This window comes from Cygnus atratus, chromosome 5 (assembly GCF_013377495.2).
Source record: "Cygnus atratus isolate AKBS03 ecotype Queensland, Australia chromosome 5, CAtr_DNAZoo_HiC_assembly, whole genome shotgun sequence".
NCBI classification, from domain to species: Eukaryota; Metazoa; Chordata; class Aves; order Anseriformes; family Anatidae; genus Cygnus; species Cygnus atratus.
This window is the reverse complement of record NC_066366.1, coordinates 46,242,097-46,263,147: the sequence shown is the minus strand read 5'-3', so window position 1 is coordinate 46,263,147 and position 21,051 is coordinate 46,242,097. Positions and strand designations below refer to the sequence as shown.

The 21,051-nt window shown below is 34.4% G+C and overlaps 1 protein-coding gene and 1 long non-coding RNA gene across 9 annotated transcripts in view; one reads left to right on the top strand and one right to left on the bottom strand.

Moving 5' to 3' along the window:
• FLRT2 (fibronectin leucine rich transmembrane protein 2) overlaps nucleotides 1–21,051 on the bottom strand; it is a 181,408-nt gene that overhangs the window by 14,874 nt on the left and 145,483 nt on the right. The window lies entirely within an intron of this gene.
• On the top strand, nucleotides 435–5,569 carry LOC118244595 (uncharacterized). Of its 3 annotated transcripts, none has more exons than XR_004777593.2 (3): nucleotides 435–714; nucleotides 4,497–4,571; nucleotides 5,392–5,569. It is a non-coding gene; the product is annotated as an uncharacterized LOC118244595 (long non-coding RNA). The 3 variants fall into 3 exon arrangements; XR_004777594.2 differs by lacking the exon at nucleotides 4,497–4,571 and adding an exon at nucleotides 1,597–1,698; XR_004777596.2 differs by lacking the exon at nucleotides 4,497–4,571.

Sequence of the window (21,051 nt, the reverse complement as noted above, 5' to 3'; positions counted from 1 at the left end):
CAAGAAAGAAATGTGGATCAAGTCTGCTTTTGTCAAGAGACATGCTAATAATTGTGTCCGTTCTTTTAATGAACTCAGCAATAGCCAAAGGATTGGAAATAGTAATTAAATATTAGATAACTGCAAATGTATAATTAACACAAATGTGTATCTAATTAAATAAAGCCCATCATGTGATAGTAGACTCAACAGATAATAGAAAAATCCAGGTTTGACAATTGATAGGTCTGTTAAATTTCTATTTTTAGTCAGTGGCACAGTAGTCTATGGGGATGGTTTTAGACATCTGCAATGCATCTCTCTTTATCATAAACAGGAGAAAACAGACACTTTTTAGGGATGGTATATTCATCTAACCACATATAGATGAATCACGTCTATAAGGACATGACTCACACTGTAAAAAACACTTCTCTCCGCTATGGAAAGGGCAGTTGAAGGGGACCAGAGTAGGCGTGGGTGTTCAGATCTGTGTGGATCAGCCCCAGCCTGACAGTAGCAGTGGTTTTACTTGTAGCAACAGATAAATCTATCACTAACTTCCCAAGATGATGAAAAGCAAAACACTTTTCTAGTGAACTAGAGAATACTGGGAAGTTTCCATAAGGCAGAACTAAATATGATCAAATTAAAAGATAGATGAAACAAGAGGATCTACTTTCTAGGAACAAGGAAAAGATTTCAGATCTTTATTTAAACTGGTTTACTGAACAGGTATGGGTTTATGATGTTTATGATGTTATGATGTTATGATGTTTATGATGTTAAGACTGCTTTCCTGTTCCAATTTATATGTTTGTGACTTCCAAAATACATACCTTATTAAAATGAAAATCTTTGATAACCACCAGAATAAAAGTTATATATATATATTTTTTTTTAAAAAAAAAGGAAGTAGATTCCTAGAAAGTTTTTGTTGACTTAGTGTCCAGTCCCACTGAGTTAACTCCTACCTTGACCCGGCTCTTCAGAAGGGTTCTGTCTGTGTATAGGGGGCTTAGAGAGCCTTGGTATCTTTGATGTGTTAAGCCTGATTCAAATAAGCTTTTGTGAAAAAAAAAAGAAAAGAAGCTTCCCTTGAAGAAGACTTCACTGTACTCCAGATGATTCTTATAAGAATTTAGGCAGTAAATATTGAGAATTTCAGGAATGTCTTTTGGGGCTCACTGATAATATGAATCCTCATGGCTCTGGCACTCAACTCTTCATACTGTTAGTCATGGCAACAATGTTTCTACTTGCTGATTTTTCCATAGAGATGATAAACATCCTGGGGCATGAACATAGGTATGATGAAATTCTTTAAGTATTGCAACATCTAAAGTAAACAAATATAATCACCTACCTATCTATGGCACATGTAATATTGAAAAGAAAGAAACTAAGTTTGCTTTGTTAGCTAATATAAGTTTGGGTTTTTTTGAACATTAAGTGCATATATATATAATCTTTATAACATTATTTATTTTTAAAGACATTAAACTCAAAGGAAATATATCAAAATAGTGTTTTTATTTATTTATTTATTTTTCAGAGATTCAGAGAATCTCTGTGTTTTGTTTTGTTTTGTTTTGTTTTGTTTTATTTTGTTTTCAGAGATTTTTTAGAATCAGAAGAACATTGAGGCAGGAAGGGACCTCAGAAGAGTGTCCAGCCCCATCCTCCTGTTCAAATTAGTATGCTCAGGACTGTGTCCAGGTGGGTTTTGAGTATAACTATGGAGATTGCACAGCTTTTCTGGACAACCTAGTCCAGTACTTGATCACAGTTACAGGAAGAGAAGCTTTTCTTCTTATATTGACATAGAATTTTTCATTATTTCAGTGTGTTCCTATTGCTTCTTGTCCTGTCACTAGAAACCACTGAGAAAAGCTTGGCTCCATCTTCTTTACACCCTCCCATCAGATATATATACACATTATTAAGATCCCCCCCTAAGCCTTCCAGCCTTCCATTTGTTTACTTAAATCTGATAGAAATTATCTCATCTAAAACCTTCTTCCTGGCAGAACAATTTATATATTTTTTAAAGAACATTTTCATTGCAAAGCAATGAAAATATTGTTCATAATTAGTCTTTCTGTTAAATATATTAGCTATATGCTAATATCAAAAATGGTATACTATAAAATTTGATTTAAAGCATAGTTTTTCAATATTCAAAAGGCTCTTTTTAAAAAAACATTTTTTGCAAATCTTTCCTGAGTTTTATACATTGTTTCTATCAATTCAAGCATGATTTGCAGATGCATGAGGTTTACTGAAATGTTTCCAGTATAATATATCAGTAAATGGTTTGATTGATCTAAATCTTCACTATTTACTTAGTCAGTTCTTTCATCATTATCTGAACTTGGAATTTATATTTAACTATATGTAATTTTGGAAGTGAACTATAAGGGAGAGCAGCATTTCTCCTGTTGTATGTAATTTATACACAGACATTTTCTAGAGGTTCTACTTGTTCTATGTCCTGCCAGTTCCTCCTCCTTTTCAAGAGTATTTGTAATATTTTTATTATGGCAAGAATCATAGAATCATAGAATGGCTCTGGATGGAAGGGACCTTAATGTTCATCTAGTTCCAACCCCCCTGCCACTGACAGGGATGCCACCTACTGGATCAGGTTGCCCAAGGCCTTGTCCAATGTGTTTTTGAATACCTCCAGGGATGGGGCATCCACAAACTCTCTTTGCAGCCTTTTCCCGTGCCTCACCACCCTCTGAGTGAAACTCTTCCTAACCTGTAAACTAAATCTCCTCTCTTTTAGTTTAAAACCATTCCCCTTTGTCCTGTCATTATCTGAGAGCAAAAAGTTGCTTTCCATCTTTTTTATAAGCCCCTTTAAGTACTGAAAAGTTGCAATAAGGTCACCCTGGAGACTTCTCTTCTTTAGGCTGAACAGCCCCAACTCTCTCAGCCTTTTTTTGCAAGAGAGGTGCTCCAGCCCTCTGATTGTCTTTGTGGCCCTTCTCTGGACCTGTTCTAACAGATCAACATCATTCTTGTGCTGGGTGCCCCAGACCTGGATACAGTGGACTCCACAGTGGGCCCCACTCCAATTGGGGCCTCCCAAGGGCAGAGTAGAAGGGAATGATCACCTCCCGCAACCTGCTGGCCACTCCTCTGTTGATGCAGCCCAGGATGCGGTTCATGTCAAGCTTTTCATCCACCAGAACTCCCAAGTCTTTTTCTGCAAGGCTCCTCTCAATGAGTTCTTTTCCCAGTTTGTACTCCTGTCTGGGATTGCCCTGACTCAGGTGCAGCACCTTGCACTTAGACTTGATGAACCTCATTAAGGTCACATGAGACCACTTTTCTAGCTTGTCCTTAGGATGCCCTTTGGATGGCATCCCTTACTTTTGTTGTATCAGCTGCACCACTCAGCTTGGTGCCATCTGAAAACTTACTGAGGGTGCACTTGATCCCACTGTCTATGTTGTTGATAAAGGTATTAAACAGTACTGGTCCCAGGACAGACCCCAGAGGGACACCACTTTTCACCAGCCTCCACCTGGACATAGAGCCATTGACCACAAATATCTGGGTGTGATCTTCAAGCCAATTCCTTATCCACTGTATTGTCTGCCCTTCAAACCCATCTCTCTCCAATTTGGAGATCAGGATGTCATATGGGACTGTGACAAAGACCTTACAGATGTCCAGGTAGATGACATCGATCAGTCTTCCCTTGTCAACTGATGCAGTCACCGCATCATAGAAGGCCACCAGATTAGTCAGGCACCCTTAGTGAAGCCATGCTGACTGTCTCAGAACACCTCCTTGTCTTGCTTGTGTCCTGACATTGCTTCCAGGAGGATCTTTTCCCTGATCTTGCCAGGCACAGAGTTGGGAAGTGAGGACATATTAGCTTCAGTGTTTAAGTTGCTTCATTAGCTGGAGCTGTAGTTGCAGTTGTAGCAATTATAGAGGAATGCAACTCAGCTTTGGTTACCTTTTTGTTTTTGAGCAAACATTGCTCACAATGAAAGTATGATAATAGAAAACGGTAATATTTAGTTCTGACCTAATACACCATTCTTGCAAACAGCTAAATAAGTCTGTTAAAACACATACATCATATTTTAAGTCAAACAGTTCTAAAACTTGTAAACCCATCTTTCAGCTCACAGGATGCTTACAATATATTTATTTCTAAGCATAGTAATTATTATTCAAAATAAGAACAATAATAGAATTCAGATTCCACAGTCTGATATTAATTTATAAAGTATTTGATAGCTATAATTCAAACTGCGGTGAATGGTTTTGATTGCTTACATAAATCACTTTAATTCTAGCTCAAATATAAGCTAATAAACAGGCCTGCAGTATGCATTCTCATGAAACATATTTTTAAAGTTTATCTTCGGGAAGAGTTTTCAACTTTCCATGATTGTTTAGGATATCAGATTAATTTTGATTTAATGATTTCAGACAAAAGAAAAATATTCACTTCTTAATCTAAATTATACTTTTTGGCACTATTTGTTCAGGATTCATCTACGTGGCATTTTGAAATGCAGACATTCCTGAGATGGAAAAGTGTCGTTGTTGGACAAATACCACAAGTAATACAAAATAACTTAGATCAGAAAGCAGAAATTTATAAAACTGCAATAAAATTTCGTGTGAATGTACCTCAGCAGAGGAAATGCTATTATGAAATTATTATTATTGTTATTAATAATAATGGTAACAATAATTTACAGAGTACATCAAAGCAATAGTATTAGTTTTGGTTTTGGTTTTGGTTTTGGTTTTGGTTTTGGTTTATTTATTTATTTGTTTGTTTGTTGTCTACCCCCTACACGCCCCCAAACAGCACAAATGTTTTTTCAAATGCTAGTAGGGCTCAAGACTAGATTTCACAAAGTACACTTTGTAAAATATGCACTGTCTGGGAGGAAAAACGTCAATCTTTCAAGTGATCAACACATTTTAAACTGTTCTGATGCTCTGAAAATGCAAGAAGACTAGACACTGAGAACTGATTAACAAAAATCAAGATGTCAAAGATTTTTGTTTATACAATCCAAGCTTAGCAACCATTCTGCTTGGATGTATATGTATGTTTGTACATGTGTATATACACATTTCTTAACCAGATTATTCATTTTCAGAGGACAGTGATAACATTTGCTTTCAACCAGTTTCAGAAGCAACTAGCCAGTTCATTGTCAGTCATAAAAATTTTCTTTGTGATTGTTTTACCCTGCAACCCAGCTCTTCCAGCATGTTCTAACACTATGTCTGCTGGGTTCTTTGCATTAGAAAATCACTCATAATCAGCAGGAAATACATTTAGCAAACAAGGAATTAATTTTCTCAAAGAAAATGGCTGTATAGTAATTTAACAATCTTCCTGTATGTTGTTATTATTTTGTCTAGGGCTGTAATCATTGATGCCAAAGGAATGGATCAGAGCTGAACGATACCACTAGAAGTTTCCCACTTCTGCAGTCAGGGGTGTTATATAGGCCAGGCTAACATCAAGACTACACATTTGTTGTGCACATTAATAGGAAATGTCAAATAATAACAATGAAATAAAATTCAAAACTTAACTGCATATATACGGGTTATTTTGAATATCATTAATTCTATGCAAGTACTTCTAAAGCATTCTTTTAGAAATGGTGCAGCTGATAGATCTGTTACTGTTTAATTATCAGACAAATTAAATTACTTAATCCAGTTAAAGACAAGAGATAACCAACAGATGTATCTCTTTTAAAAAGAGACTTTTAAACATAAGCATACTTCTGAAATACATTGTATTAAAAATATAAGGGAAACAATCTAATATGTTCTATGATGTCTCAGAAAAGAAGAGAGAAAACGTAGCATTTTTATTTCTTTCAATAATCAAACATCCAGCAGGTTCCAACATGATTAAAATAGTAGTCCTGAAGATTTTTATCCTCTGTTTCACATATGCATAAAAAAAGGACGAGGCAGTGTGTAAAAGTTCATTAGTCTAAACACAACTCTTCAGGTATTATCATATTCACACTCTGTTTTCCTCCCCTTCCCTTTAAAATAAAAATAAAAATATTAAATAAAATCCTACCCTACCCTTTAAATAAATAAATAAATAAGTAAAATGTTTCTGAGAAAATTATCAAATCCTGGCCAGCTAACACTAGCTCTTAATTCAACTGTGTTTTCTGGGAATATATTTGTTCTTCAGTCATTTCTATATTCTGGTTGTGGATTGCATGGATATATCTAATTTAGCCTTAAATTGGTCCTAAATTATTTATTTTTCATTTAAAATAAATAAATAAATAAATAAATAAGTAATTCCAACAAATGAAATGCCAAGCTGCAGCAGGGCTGTCAGCATTCCAAGGTACAAGGTCTGGAGCCTTGGCCTAGACCGAAGGGCCCAGGGTCAGGGAGTAAACCACACTCAAGTTTTAAACACTCACAAAGTTTGACAGTTTGGCTCAGCAATGCTTCTCATTTCAATATTGAAATATTTCTGAATCTCTTGGAGTTTGGAACAGACTCTAGGAGTGTTAATTGCTTTGGGGTTTTGATTTGCAGTTTTGTTTCAGGATGCAATGGGTTTGAGTAGAGTTTTGAGGTAGGGGCTAATGAAACCCCCCAAACTGCACAAAATCTTACATGTCTTAAGAAACATTAAAGATATTTGGAGGTAATCTGCTATTCTGGGTCATCTTTTCTTGCTGGGAAACAGAATAAATGGGAAACAATATAGAGAAAAACCCAGTAGACATACTGAGTTCTAGATTATTTCCATTTGTTCCTCTCTAGCTGTATAAAAAACAACATTTCAATCACCATGCATTTGGACCTCAGATTTCAAAATGGCCATTCCTCACGTACGTTTGTTATGAATATCCCCAAACTAGATGTACATATGCATATTCAAGCAAATTGATCACAAACTTTATTCAGTCAAACCCCAAGCTGTATTTATGAGGTGTTCTGAAATACTTGACTCTCCAGTTGTGGTACTGGAACTGGTCAAAGTGCCAATGCCCCTACACATGATGTAGTCCCCTAACATAGGAATAAGTGGTGCCCACAGGTTTTCTGTGTCAATTGCAGGACTTGGACCAATATTTTTGTTGAATTTGGTCCTTTTTCACATTATTTTTCAAAGCTATAACATTTTTTGGCTAAATTAAGTTAACCAACAGTATTTGTGGTTTGAAGAAAAAAGCTTACCGTTCCTTAATGAGAGGGAATTGCTAGCTACAGGTTTTACTTTTTGACTGCCAAAACGTAATCCAAAACTAACTGTGTGATTTATGAAGAAAGCCTTGCTTGCTGGTTCTTTTTCAGGTCAACCCTTCACCATCTGAACAAGAACCTCTAAAGCAGTGAAACATTAGAAATTATTTACTTATTCTACTTTTTTTTTTTTTTATGATACAGTTATTCTAAAATCCCAGCAAGCCAAACATCTTTAAACTTAATTTGTACAAATAATAGATTCATTTAGTTTGTGTTAAAGTTAGCTGACTCTTATTCCAGAAATACTATCCAGTTATGGCCAGCCTGGAATGCCTATCCTTTTAATAGAAGCCATAAAGACTGGGCACTGAATATTTAGCTGCATTTTTTTTTCTTTTTAAGAAGAGAACACATTTGCTTTGATTTATTAATGTATAATCCTCTTTTACATGGCCAAAAGTGAAGCCATTAACATAACAGATCACTCTTTAAGTTAATAAATGCTGTCTTTAATGTATTTCTCTCTAGTGTGCATCTAGGCATACAATTAAAGAATACAGACATACATTTGGTGATGAACCAATCCCTTCCTGACCCTTAAAATGACCTCATGACCAATTAACAGGGAAGTCATGGTGAAGCCATTTTTAAAAGAACATTCTAAAATCTGTAAGACATGAACATTGACCTGTTATAATATTGCCAAGTGAGCTATCAGCCACTTTCAAGGATTTTGTTTTGTATTTTTCATAATGTCATTACAAGCATTTTATTTTGTTTTATTTTATTTTAAAGCATCATGCCATTGATTGCAAATTTACCAGTCTTTTGATTTTTTTTTATTAATATTCTGTTATATCTGCGTTGACTGTATATTTTATCACCTATGGATTAAAATTGATTAAATTCCTACAGATATTCTGGGAAACATATTGTCAGGAGTCTGAAATGCCTGTAGAAGATAGTACGACTCAGACAGACATCACGGTCAAAACACAACTTTTCAAGTGTATTCTTCACTGCAGTATTGCCCCATAGTCAGCTTTCAGCTTAGAAAGAATATCATAGACCCGTACTGATTTATATTAAACAAAATTTGGTCCAGAACCATCTAGCTGAAGTCACATTTCATAGAAATGTCTTCCTTCTTCCTTCTTCCTTCTAATTATATTCATTGCAATATAATTATTGGCTGCAATAAGAACTGTTTCAGCTTGGAGCTCTGAAGTACAATGTTGCAGAGTAAAATATTCTTAATTTACAATGAGAAAGAATACAGTAATGCAGAAGAACGCACACAAAATATTTTCCAGATATATCTCTCAATGACTCTGCTACAGAATTCCTCCTGGGCAAATGATTCAGTCTTTCTTTGCATCAGCTTTCTACCTGAAAAATGGGAATAGCAATATTTTCCAAATGCCTTCTTCAAATATTGTCTGATTAAAATATTAGCTGTACTGTGCAGCAACAATAATTACATTTTCCTCCATAACCACTTCCCAATTCAGCCAAAAGACTCATAGAAATAAGCCAAACACAAACTTTGGGTCTAAATATATAGCTTTTTCTTACTTTTGAAGCTTTCATGGAAAGAAGGATTCCACTCACTTTTGGAATTCTTTTTCAGAAGATAATTAATGAGCAATTATAATTAGAAAAAAAAACAACAACAACAACAAAAAAACATTTACAAGATTCACAGGGGCAGAAAATGGGGAGCGAGAACTATCTGATAGGTTCTGGACTTGTCTGTGAAAAACAGGAAGACACAGGTGTCTGTCCATTCACTTTACTAATTAGTTACTTTCACTTTTTCTAGACAAAGAGCAGTGAAGGAATAAACCTACATCTGTTCTTTATGCATAGACAGAAACAGGGCAGAATATATGGGAACGATATGTTAGCTTGAACATTAATCTGCCATATTTATAAAACTATTGCCTTCCCTAACACAGAAGGCATTGCTTTAATACACTACCTTAAGCAGATTTTCTTCATTTAACTCTTCATAATGTAGTATTTGAGGATACTGTTGCAAACTCTTCATATCTACAAACAACTAAAGCTCTTTGTTTTGTATGCTATTTGTCTGTTCCTCTGATGTGCTGTAATGCATCAATCTATCTACAAAATTAAATAATGCTTTTTTCATAAAATCTTGAATGCTTTAATACTAACCTTCTGAGATTATTCTTCCAACTATGTCTCATTGAAGTTATTTCCTCTACACGTCAATTCATATTTCAGACCAACAGAGTTTTACTGACAGACCAATCTGACTGGGGCATTTGCCATTCCTCTAGGTAACGTCTGTGCATAAATGAAGTTATTCACTTTTCCATAATTATTCCTCTACTGCAAGAAAGAACACTGGAGACAAAAAGTTAAGTAAAAAAACATTCATGCGCTAATGTCCCTGAGTGGATAAGACAAGCATGCATACATTCCAACCTAACACTGACGGTAGTAAATAGTAGACTTGACATCTGTGGGGTATGGACCAAAATTCCCTGTTTTTCTGATTGCCAGTCCTCCCTGGAGTTTCATTCTCCAATTCCTAGTAAGTGTAGACGCATATAAGTAAGTGGAGGCAAGGCCTTGGATATTGCAGAGATGGTTTTAGGAGAGCTTCTCTCCTATTTTCTCTCACTTAGGATAGTTTTTCTCCCTATTTTCATTCTTATATTTAGTCATCAGTCAAAGTTTTAACCACATTCAGAAACAACCTCAGTTTTCCCCACAGTCAGGATGACTGTACATATATAACATGTCCAATATGGTTGCATTCTTCCACATGCAAGTAACTCTTCCAGTAAATATGATCCACAACTACAAGGAGCTAGAATTTTTGAGCACTCTTTCCCAAACAATTTTCAAAATAAGGAATTTTTTCTCTTTTGGGTGATATATTTATATCAGAACTACAGAACACTTTAGGTTGGAAGGGACCTCTTGAGATCATCGAGTCTAATTATAGGCTGAAAGTACAAGAATATATAAGCTCAAGATGAATGCATAATGAATAAATATTTACATAGAATGACCCCAGGGGGGAAAAAAAAAAGTTAGAGAAAGGTGTGATTTTAAGAAACTGAAAACTGAAAATAGGTGCCTATGATGAAACCTTTCTGATGAGGGTGCAGATTACATATGATGAGGGTGCAGAACATATGCCTTAATTACTGAAAACTTACATATTAGCCAAATCTAATGATTTATATTTTGTAAAAAATCCCCCCCAAACAATGCTACATCATTTCAAATTTATCTTATTTTGCCTACTTTTGCTATTTGTTTCATGAATTTGTTACACTGTAGGAAAGGTTTTGATTTGCATTCAAGTTCTTGAGCCAAGTTTATAGCAAACTGACTCAACATAATCCAGTTCATGGGAACATTCCCTCATGCATCACTGAAGTGCATCTCTGGAGTCAAGTTTGTCAGTTATTTTAACAGCAAACAGCAAAGCTACACAACAATTTAGACAAGAAGTCGTGATAAATTGGATATGGTCTGAGGGTTTATATTGAAAGAAACTCTGTAACTTGAAAATGAGTATAAAATTCAATAAGTAAAATTTGTAAGTAATCTAGCTGGAAAAGAAGAAATAACTTGTGGTTTAGGCCCATTGCAAAAAGAAAAACAAAAAGATCTTTTAATCTGTTTATAGGGTCATTTTAAACTAGAGAGTTAAAACACTATAAGTACATGAAAATTCTTCCTTCCTGTATCTTGGATTTTCAGCTTGAATGAACTGCTGAAGTAAACCCTTTAACTCAAAAATTCCTCCCGCTTCTCCACCCCCCCCACCCTTTTTTTGCAACAGCTGACAAAATAATCATACAAAACCTTGAAACGACACAGATGTCAATTAGAGGAATGGTTTCTTTGAAATGAACATAATTAATGCTTCTCAGGATCCTGACACATGAAAATCTACATTCTGCAAAAACTAGCCTTCTTATCCCTCCATACAATATTGCTGTCCCCCTATAATGCAAAGCAACATTAACATTGGAAGCTGGCACAGTGAGGAGAGTTCATGAGTAAAATATTAAGAGGCAGAATTAATTAAAAATAATATTAATTTTAGTATTTAAAATTAGTATTTTTTTTAAAGGTTGACAAAGCATTGACGTCATATTCCAAGTCAATATATCACAGCACCTAACAATAATCATTAGGTCTGAAGTGAAAAATTAGATCTCTCATAGGGTTCTGTCTCATAATGAGTTAGCTCAGGTATGAGATATCCCAAGGGTAGATTCCTAAAGTCTATCCACTGATAAAGACGCCTTTGGAGATTTGACTGAGGAGAGGGAAAAAACAGTGCAATATTCTCTTTTTATATGAGAAGCCAAGCCAATATGCCAAATTGAGGACTATCCATAGATGAAACATAAATGAAGAATGCCAAAGTAAACATAATTACAACAACTGAGCTAGAAATAACAACAGGATTTATGAAGAACAGCATGAGAGGTTGGGCAGGACAAACTCAAACTCCTATTTAATGTTCTGCTGAAGCATGGGAATTAAGAAGATTTCCTCACATGGATTCTCATTTCAACCAGATATAAGGATGGAGCAGAATTCATACAAATCCCAAGAGTAATCCACAGGGTTTTTGAAACTACACGGGTTTGCTGGTGTTGGAAAAAAAAAAAAAAATCCAAGGAAAGTGTTCAGGTATATGCTCAGAATCAAAGTTTTCACTGCAAGAATTAAAATGGCAATAGTGCAAACATAAAAGGAAAACTGTAAATGATGGCACTCGTGTTGAAAGGGAAGAAATATAAAATAATAAGAGCATTCCATTGAGGTTTTCCCGCTTTACCTTATGTAGCAAGACACTAAAGTGATGAGAAACATAAAAATACTTGGAAAAATAGATTTCATAATACAACAAAGTGTGTCTGTTGAAATTAGAAGATCCTATACTTCAAGCTGCATATAAAAACAAACTCTACTGCTATTTCTTCTGGACAGTACTGTGAAAAAGGACTATAATAAAATACCGTACAAAAATATAAAAACATTTGGAATGAAAGTCTCAAGAGATGGCTTAGGGATGTTCATATTCTGGCATTCTACAGCACAGAAAATCTTCAAGCAAGTGTAAAGTTCTCTAGATTGAAATTAATCCTCAACATTTTGAACCTTCCCCTTCTAAAATTTTGTTTAAAAACAGTGGGAACTCATTTCTTGCCATTTCAAAAAATCAAATTGATGAGGCTCTTTTGTCGCCTGTAGACCAAGCAGCTGTCCTTTTCTGTGTATCATGGAAACTTGATGTCCTGAGGGCTCTGGCTAGAATTCACAGGGAGACAGTTGGTTTTCTCAAAGAGGCTGTCTCCTGTCTAGGGAGCAGCACAGGACAGTGCAACACAGGATGCCAAGAAGTGGAAGAGCTGGTAGGACACCAGGTAGGTTTCTACAGAAGAGCTGATGAAACTGATAGATTCTCATAAATCATTTCAGTTTTATCAAGAATAAACATTTTCACAGGAAGAAAATATGTCTATGGTAATGAATTTTGTTTCCATTTTAAAATTCTGCTTTAAGAGTTATTCACTCAAATTCAGTTTCTAAAATTCTTATGGCTTATTGACACTGCAAACTGCCATTTCATTATAAAACTCCTGGTTCATACACCTGAAACTCTCTGCATTAACAGCAAGTTTAGTATATACAGTATATACTAAAATATACAGTATATACAGTACATTTTTGCTGTTTGTTGAGAATATTAATCTGAAATCACAGATATATACTATACAGTCAAACAGTAATGTGTTGTATTTTTCTGACATCCATATATCATCATAAGTATATACTTTTAAATAATCAAAAAGTGTTGAGCTACAAATGAAATTGGGGAATAATATATGATAATCAAACAAAATGGGTCAAGTTCAAATCACATATAATTTCTACTACTTCAGAGGCATTACATCAATAATTAATTTGACCAAGTGTCCTCAGAGCAGCAAACAGAAGTTAACTTTGCAGAGTACTTGTTGGTAGACGCTATGCAAGTGTGAAGCACCTAAAAGATCTTCACATTACAGCTATGTAAATTCACTAGGAAATCAAACACTCCCATAGCTGAATTGATCTGTGAAAGAACAGCAGGCTTTCATCCTGTACACTGACTTTGAAAGGTTTCATGTGGATATTTTCTCCTTATTTGGTGTTGCTTTTTTTCCTACTGTTATTGCACTATTCAGACAACGTGAGGACCCCTTTTTGCTCTGCAAAATCAGACACAAAGGAAAATTTCCAAAATGTATACTGGCAGGAACACAGGTAAAAATTTCTACTGAACCGTAAAGGAAAACGTTGCAAAATGGCCTATACTCCTGCTCCAAATTTTGGAAGAGAATTTTTTGCAGTTTTCTTAAGTGCTGCCCTTTCCTCTCTACATTACCAATACACAGCTTTCCAATAAATCGTATGAGTACAGAAATCAGGAGGAATAAGTCTATTTTTTATCTGTAACTGTCTCATTTTCAAGTTAAATCTGTATAAAACAATATTATTATTTTTTTTAATTTTTTTTTTGTACAACATAATTTAATATATGTGCCTGAACAAAAGCTTCCAGTTCATTTTGCTGATACATGTACTTCACAACAAATTGTATGTTGTAAGGAAGTGTCAAGGTTTTTGGCAAGGACTGGAAAAATCTGTTATGTTGCTACTCTACTCTGGTTTGAATGTCACAAGTTGAAAGGTAAGAGAGAGCTGAGAGTTGAGCAGAAAGAAAAAGAAGCAATAGACATGCAAATAAGTATACACACAACTGGTGTGTTTCTCTGAACAGCATTACTATAAAAATGGCTACAGTTTAATTTTTGAATAAACAATTTATCAGTTTCAATATTTAAGTAATTTTCTTCAAGGATGTGTTCATTTTAAATTATGTTTAAATCAGGAGGTAGAAACAGTATTCTAGGAATTTAAGTGACCCATGTCAATAAAGAGACATCAATGAAAAATCAATGAAAATCTGTTAGAAAAAGCCAAAAGTTGAAAATTTCAAAAAAAATTATTCATTTAAGATATTGGATTTATGTCTGATTTTTAAAGAGAAGAATAAAAACTCAGATGACCCAGTGTCTCAGCAGGCACAGACACCAACAGCCAAATAAAAAGAATTATAATAAAAAGAAGTTATCTAAAAGTTATCTAAAAGAAGTTATCTAAAAAGAAGTTATGTTTATTTAAAACATCACAATTTTTATAAATTGTAGTGATCCTTGGCTTCTGATTTCTTAATGCTTTAATTATATTGCTTTCTTGTTGTTGTTGTTAAAACAGTAATAGCTTGGCTAATCATTAAGATGCAAAACATGAATTTATAAAGAACATGAAAACATATGAATTGGATTATCATCAAATTCAGTAATATCTCTTCTATATATATATGTAATATATTCAATATAATACATTAAAATATATATACATATTATAAGAACAGTGCAAGCATACTGTGATAATCTCCGCAGCGTGACTTCCCAGATTCTAGTAATGAGAAAAAAGTAAAAAGGTGTATTTCAGAAAAAAAAAAAAAAGAAAAAAGAAAAAAGAAAAAAAAACATTTACAACATATAACTGAGAAACCAATTTTTGGTGAAGCACCTCAGATAGCAAAACAGTGATTCAAAATCAAAATATATCATTGCTTTATATGAGGACAGTTTATTTACTAAACTGTAATCTATTGCTTGAACCATATGCAGAACATCAACATGTTGAAGTAAAGGGCCTATTCATCCACAAAAGCCAAAAGGCAAGATTTTCCCTGAAGCTTCTAAAGTATCCTCTATTGGGAATTTTTCTTGCAAAGGGAGTTCAATCTCCATGCTATTGTTAATCCTTGACCTTCCATCTAAGTCTGCCAAGGAAAGTGACACTTAGTGTCAATTAGAATGATGTGTGTTTTGACTTGGACACAGCTCCACTGGGACCTGGACTGCAATCAGCAACAAATTACAGGGAAGGTTTAGAACAGATCAAATCAGATAGTCATGAAATTTTAGCTATTAAACATGATTTAGCCAAATTTAAACTAGTGACTGATAAGATAGTTGTCCCATATCACCACTTTGGTTATTCTACTGACAATTTGCTGTTCCATCCAAGACCTGGCTAGGATCACATCTTAAATATTTTTCTACTTTATAAACGTGGTTTTTTTTTTTCATGCCTTTGTAGTCAATGGACATTTTGTTTAAAAATGTAACTAAATTAAATGGAGATTCAAAGCCTATAAGAAAGCAATATAATTATAAAGGACAACATATTTTAAACACATTGCATATTATTCCCTCCCAGCACCCATACACTTTTATTTAATATTTTTTTTCTGCTATAGTTCAGTATAAAAGCACCAGTATTATATGTGCTGTTTCTGTTTCCGATATAGTTATCACTGATTTTAATGTCAGTTAACTAGAATTAGACCTCGAGTTCTGTATATGCCATCAGAAATTCTCTAGGCATTACCAGTGGGCAGAAAAATATCTGTCAGCTTAGTTCACATTAGTCTGTGATAACAAACTCAATCTTACTATTAAAATTGAAGAACAAGATATATCTTTATAAATAAATTGGACATACAAGATCTTTTTTTTTTTCTATTTTTTTTCAAGAAAATAAATTCTTTACTTTAAAGAATTAGAAACATAAGGACCATCTGAGAAGGATTTGCCAATGGTGCCTTAAAACAACACTATGGAGGGTCAGAAAATCTGGAAAATCATTTGAGAGGATAGAAAATGTAGTAGAGTTTTATATATGAATAAGCAAGGAGGAACAGTTCCAGAAATAACTTCTCACCTGTAGGAAAGACTGGATTAAGCACAAAGCTAAATGGGTTCCCACTCCTGCACTGAAGTTCATTATACTTATAAATAAAGTTATAATATAAAGTATGAAAAATAAAAAATGTGTGGATATGTCAGAAATATAAATGTGTATGTGTTTTTTATTTGTAATCAAGACTTGAACCTGTATCTAATAAAAGTCCAACTGTCCTTTTCAATATAAAGAAGTATTTAAACTGTGCTTAATTAAATTTTGGGGACAGCATATCATTAATGTTTCTTCTTTTAGTTTGAAGGCATGGCTAATAAGAAGGAGAAGCTTCATAAGGATTGTCACTGCTCACCATGGCTTTCCTTCTGCCCACAAATAGGACTACTAAATGGGTGGTGCCTGTGAAGCTATGACTGCTATTAGACACCTGTCCACCACAATACACAACCTTTGCCTTCCTCACAGGAGAGTGGAAATACCCCTGGTTTCAGCTCTTCGGCTCAGGAGAGAAAGCACTTTGTGGGTGGCATTATCACCGACCTGGTTACTCAGCTAGACACGCCCAGAAAAATCCACTAAATCCTTTCCTTAACAGAGAATAACAAGTGTATTTCAGCACCGTCATGCCATAAATATTTGTGGGAACCAAACATTCTTTTTCTTTAACGACCAATGAAGCTGAAGCTGAGTGTATGAATAATCTTTTCAGTGATCAAATACTTTTAGTTGCAGTTCAGGAGATGCTTACTTGAAATAAAATATTAGGATGCTCTTTAATATAATGTTTATGTCACTTAAATTCCACTGAAATCTATAAAATTATTCATAATTTATATATGTATAAACAACTTTAAAACAGATCCAAATCTTAGACTCCTGTCAGGCCCATTCTTTTGTTTTTTTTTCCTTCTTTTTTGGATGTGTGTCTATTAAATAACTCTCTGTTATGTAATTATATCTTTAAGTTTTATTTAAAAAATTTTGCACTTTAGTAAAAACTGTAGAAAAGTCATGACTGAGTAGTCAGCATAAAAATTCCCCTTTCTGTCTAAAAAAGAAATTGAATTGTTCTGTCCCTAAAATAAATTCTGGATGCCCGTCAGATGATAATTCTTAGAGGATTTTTCATTAAAAGAAAGAAGAAAGCAATATATTTTAATGGGTGCTTCCTGGTGGAGCTAGAGTAGGTTTAATAACCTTCATGATTTTGTATACTTAATGACCATAGCAATAATAAGGTAGCCGTTACAGTATGTTTATCAGTTTCTGAAATAATTGTAGGAGGTGTGCAATGAGAGTGTTGTCAGCCTACTGTTACACTCTAAAATGCTTCTAGTTAGTTTAAGAGAGTCTGACAATGAGAGGCAAGTGTGAAAACTGCAACATTTCAGTATCCTTGGGAAAGGAGACAGGACTGAAAATATGTATATTGGATATCGTGTATAAACATTTGATTTTTTCTCCAAGTGTTATATTAATAAATGAAAATTGGAAGAAGAGCACCCTCAGGGTTCTTTTAGATTCCCAGATTATTTGTGGTGACTCTTGGGAGCTCAGGGGTCACAAGCATGCTCCAGATGGAAAAATCATATGAAATCCTTCCTGTTGAATCCGTGACATGGAATACACAAAGGCACTTTTTTCTGTTTCTTTTTTTTTTTTTTTAAACATTTCTAAGCTTATTTATTATAAATGAGATTGAAAAAAAAAATCTAGTGAGTAAGCCACCTCTCTTCTGTTTTTTAGAAGTTGATTGAATCTTTACTATGAAATCTATGTCCATAGCCACAGCACCATGGATTTCATTTATGTATTGGCTAATTAATTCACATTTTTTCTGTGTAACTGAGTGAAAGAGAATATTGAAGTTTATACTATGTTCTGCTTTGAAACACATGAAACAGACATCATGTTTGAGAGATTCATATTTAATGATACAGTTCATTAGAATTCATTATTCTCTTAGAGACCTGTGTGCTCTCTTACGTGTACACAGAAATGCATACATGGATGCAGTAGACACTGTCAAATGAAAGAAAAATAAATTACTTTGTTGTCAGTGAAAAAACAAAAACATAACCAAACACATCACTATGCTTTGCATGGCTAACAGTGTGCTGAATTATTATCTCTTCTGTTGACATAAAGGACTGCATACATAAGTGGTAGTGCTTCTCTACACCTGATGCATTTCAACTCCGTAGTGGGATTTGACACAGTAAAATTACCCCCAAATGAAACACATGGAAAATGCTGCATGGATGGTAAAAATGCTAAAAAGGTTGAGAAATATTGATCCAGAGAATCTACGCCAGGTTTAAGTATAGTCAGTGTTCTGCAAGATTTTTCATAGCAAGTGTAATTGGGGGTATGTGAACACTGTTTTGACATTTCAAGTGTTTTGGAATGGTCTTTCTTTTGTGTTTACAACAAATAGGACCTTGCTTTCAAATTGGTAGCTTAATCAGTGATTGTAAATAGTTAATAACACTTTCTGAAATGGTCTTTGTTTCTGTAAATCAGACCTAGAATTGTTCGTTTTGAAAAAAAAAAAAAAAAAAAGTAGAAAAATAACCTGAAAATATTTAAGATGGGTAGCTACACCAGACCTAACCAGATGTGATTAATTTGTTTACATTTTTAGACAACAGCAGGTTAGTTATACATTACAAACAAATGCATTTCTTGGGATGACTACCCATGTGATATTCTTCCATACTGAGAAAAAGTGTATACAACCCCATCTCTATGCAGAATGGCTGCAAAAAAACCAGACACCTTCAATTCCCAGTCAGACAATTCTGCTGTATTAACACAGATCTCATTATTAACTGAAAGTACACTGAAGTACTTTATTTATTTATTTATTTATTTATTTTTAATGAAGCATTATCAAGTGTTTGTATATAATTTTATGTATCTGTTTTGTTTTTTATAGACTCAACCATTTTTGCTTTGTCAGAATGGTTTCTCTTCACAGGGAAAATTGTGCTATTTCATTCTGGGTTATTCCTTGCTAAGCACAAGGCAGCTTGACCTACTGAAAATATAACTTTCTCATGTCACAATAAAACAGTCAGTGTAATTTCTGACACTACAATACTCTATGGGTTTGATTTAGCCTGTCTTATGTACCTTTGTACAGGGATAAAATAATGTATATTCAGCCAGCAACAACAGTCCCTTTGTAAACAGAAAGTCCCATCAAAGGAACAGCAAGGATTGTATCTGTGACACATATTTGTAATGTGTATATATTTTGTACAACAGTCTTCAGTGGAGGCATACAGGCTCCCTCTAAGCTTCCCATAGGCTGAGTGAGATACATTGCCGCATCTTTACAGTTGGCTCAGGGTTGTTTGTTTGTTTTGTTTTGTTTATTTGTTTGTTGTTTTGGTTTTGTTTTGTTTGTTTGTTTTTCTTCTCAGAATAGGAATATGGAAGGCAGGTTATCTCCCTCAATCAAAACCTGTTTCCTAATGGTGCAGCAGTCTCATGGAGTTCAGGTGGAGACAACAGCAAGAAGGAAGGGTTTTGAGAGGTCAGGAGTTCTGTCTGAATATATGGAGATAACATTCCAAACAGAGGTCCTGTAGCTTAGTAATAGATTTCTCAGCCAGTGTTGCCAGTTTAGCCAAAAATAAGCACTAAGTCACTGAGTACCTATCCAGCATCTAGAACAGAAATCACTACCTTCCCTATGCTCGTACTTAAGGCTTGTGAAAAATGACATGTTTTTTGGTACATGGAACTCAGAACTAGGGTCACTCCATCTTATTAGCTGTACCAGTAAGGACTCTTTCTGTAGGTAAAAAATCTCTTCCAACATAGAACATTAAATAAGTGGGAAACCCTGTATATATTGATAAACTCATACCAACTAATATTTACTCACATAATTATTTGTATAGTTGCTTGTAACAACTGGAATGAGCTTAGATTCCCCTTCTTCCCGATGACCAAGCCTATATCGAAGAATTAAGTTTAGTGTGTGAGCAAGAACTTAAGATACACAGTTGGGCAGTTCTGTTGTCATCTGGGAAGGGAAAATGAGTTAAACATTTGCTTATTTATCATCATCCATTCACGTTTGCTACATTTAGCTAGTAGTTTTTTTGTTTTCTTTTGTTTTGTTTTTGACACTCTGGCATTAGTTATTGGAGATAAGAGCAGGGAAACTGAGTTTAGAAGTGATTAGGTAGCAATAAATTTTAGTCCATACTCCCTGTCAATTTTACTAGCCGTAAGACAAGGAAGGGCTACAATCATGATTATGGAACTGAAGCATCTCTTCTTCAAGGAAAGGCTGAGAGAGCTAGGCCAGTTTGGCATGGAGAAGAGAGGTCTGAAATGTATTTATCATTGTATTTATCAATGTATTCAAATATCTATCAATGTATTTATACATTTATCAATGTATTCAAGTATCTATCAATGTATTTAAATATCTGTCAAGACCATGGGTCCGGACTCGTTTTGGTGGTGCACATCAATAGGACCAGAGACAATGAGCACAAACTGAAACACAAGAAGTTCCATCTGAATATGAGGAAAAACTTCTTTACTGTGAGGGTAACAGAACACTGGAGCAGGTTGCCCGGAGAGGTTGTTCTTCGCTGGAGATTTTCAAAACTGCCTGGACATGATCCTGTGCAGTGTGCTCTAAGTGACTCTGCTTGAGCAAGGGATTGGACTAGGTGACCTCCAAAGGTCCCTTCCAGCCTCACCATTCTGTGACTAAATAATAATAATAATAATAATAATAAACATTAAAATATATAAATAAAAATATTAAAAATTAAAAATAAAGTGTTTTTTTTTTTGTTTTTGGTTTTTTTTTCAGTCACAATTACTGATCTATAAGTTGTGGATGAGAAAGTAGTGATGAGGCTTTATGACCCATGTAAGTTTTGATTGTAATGCCACTGCTTTGACAAAAAGCGGTCAGTGTTGACCAATATCATAAATGGATCAAGCACTCTCCAGTTTTCACTGTTGAAATTCAACATACTTTTC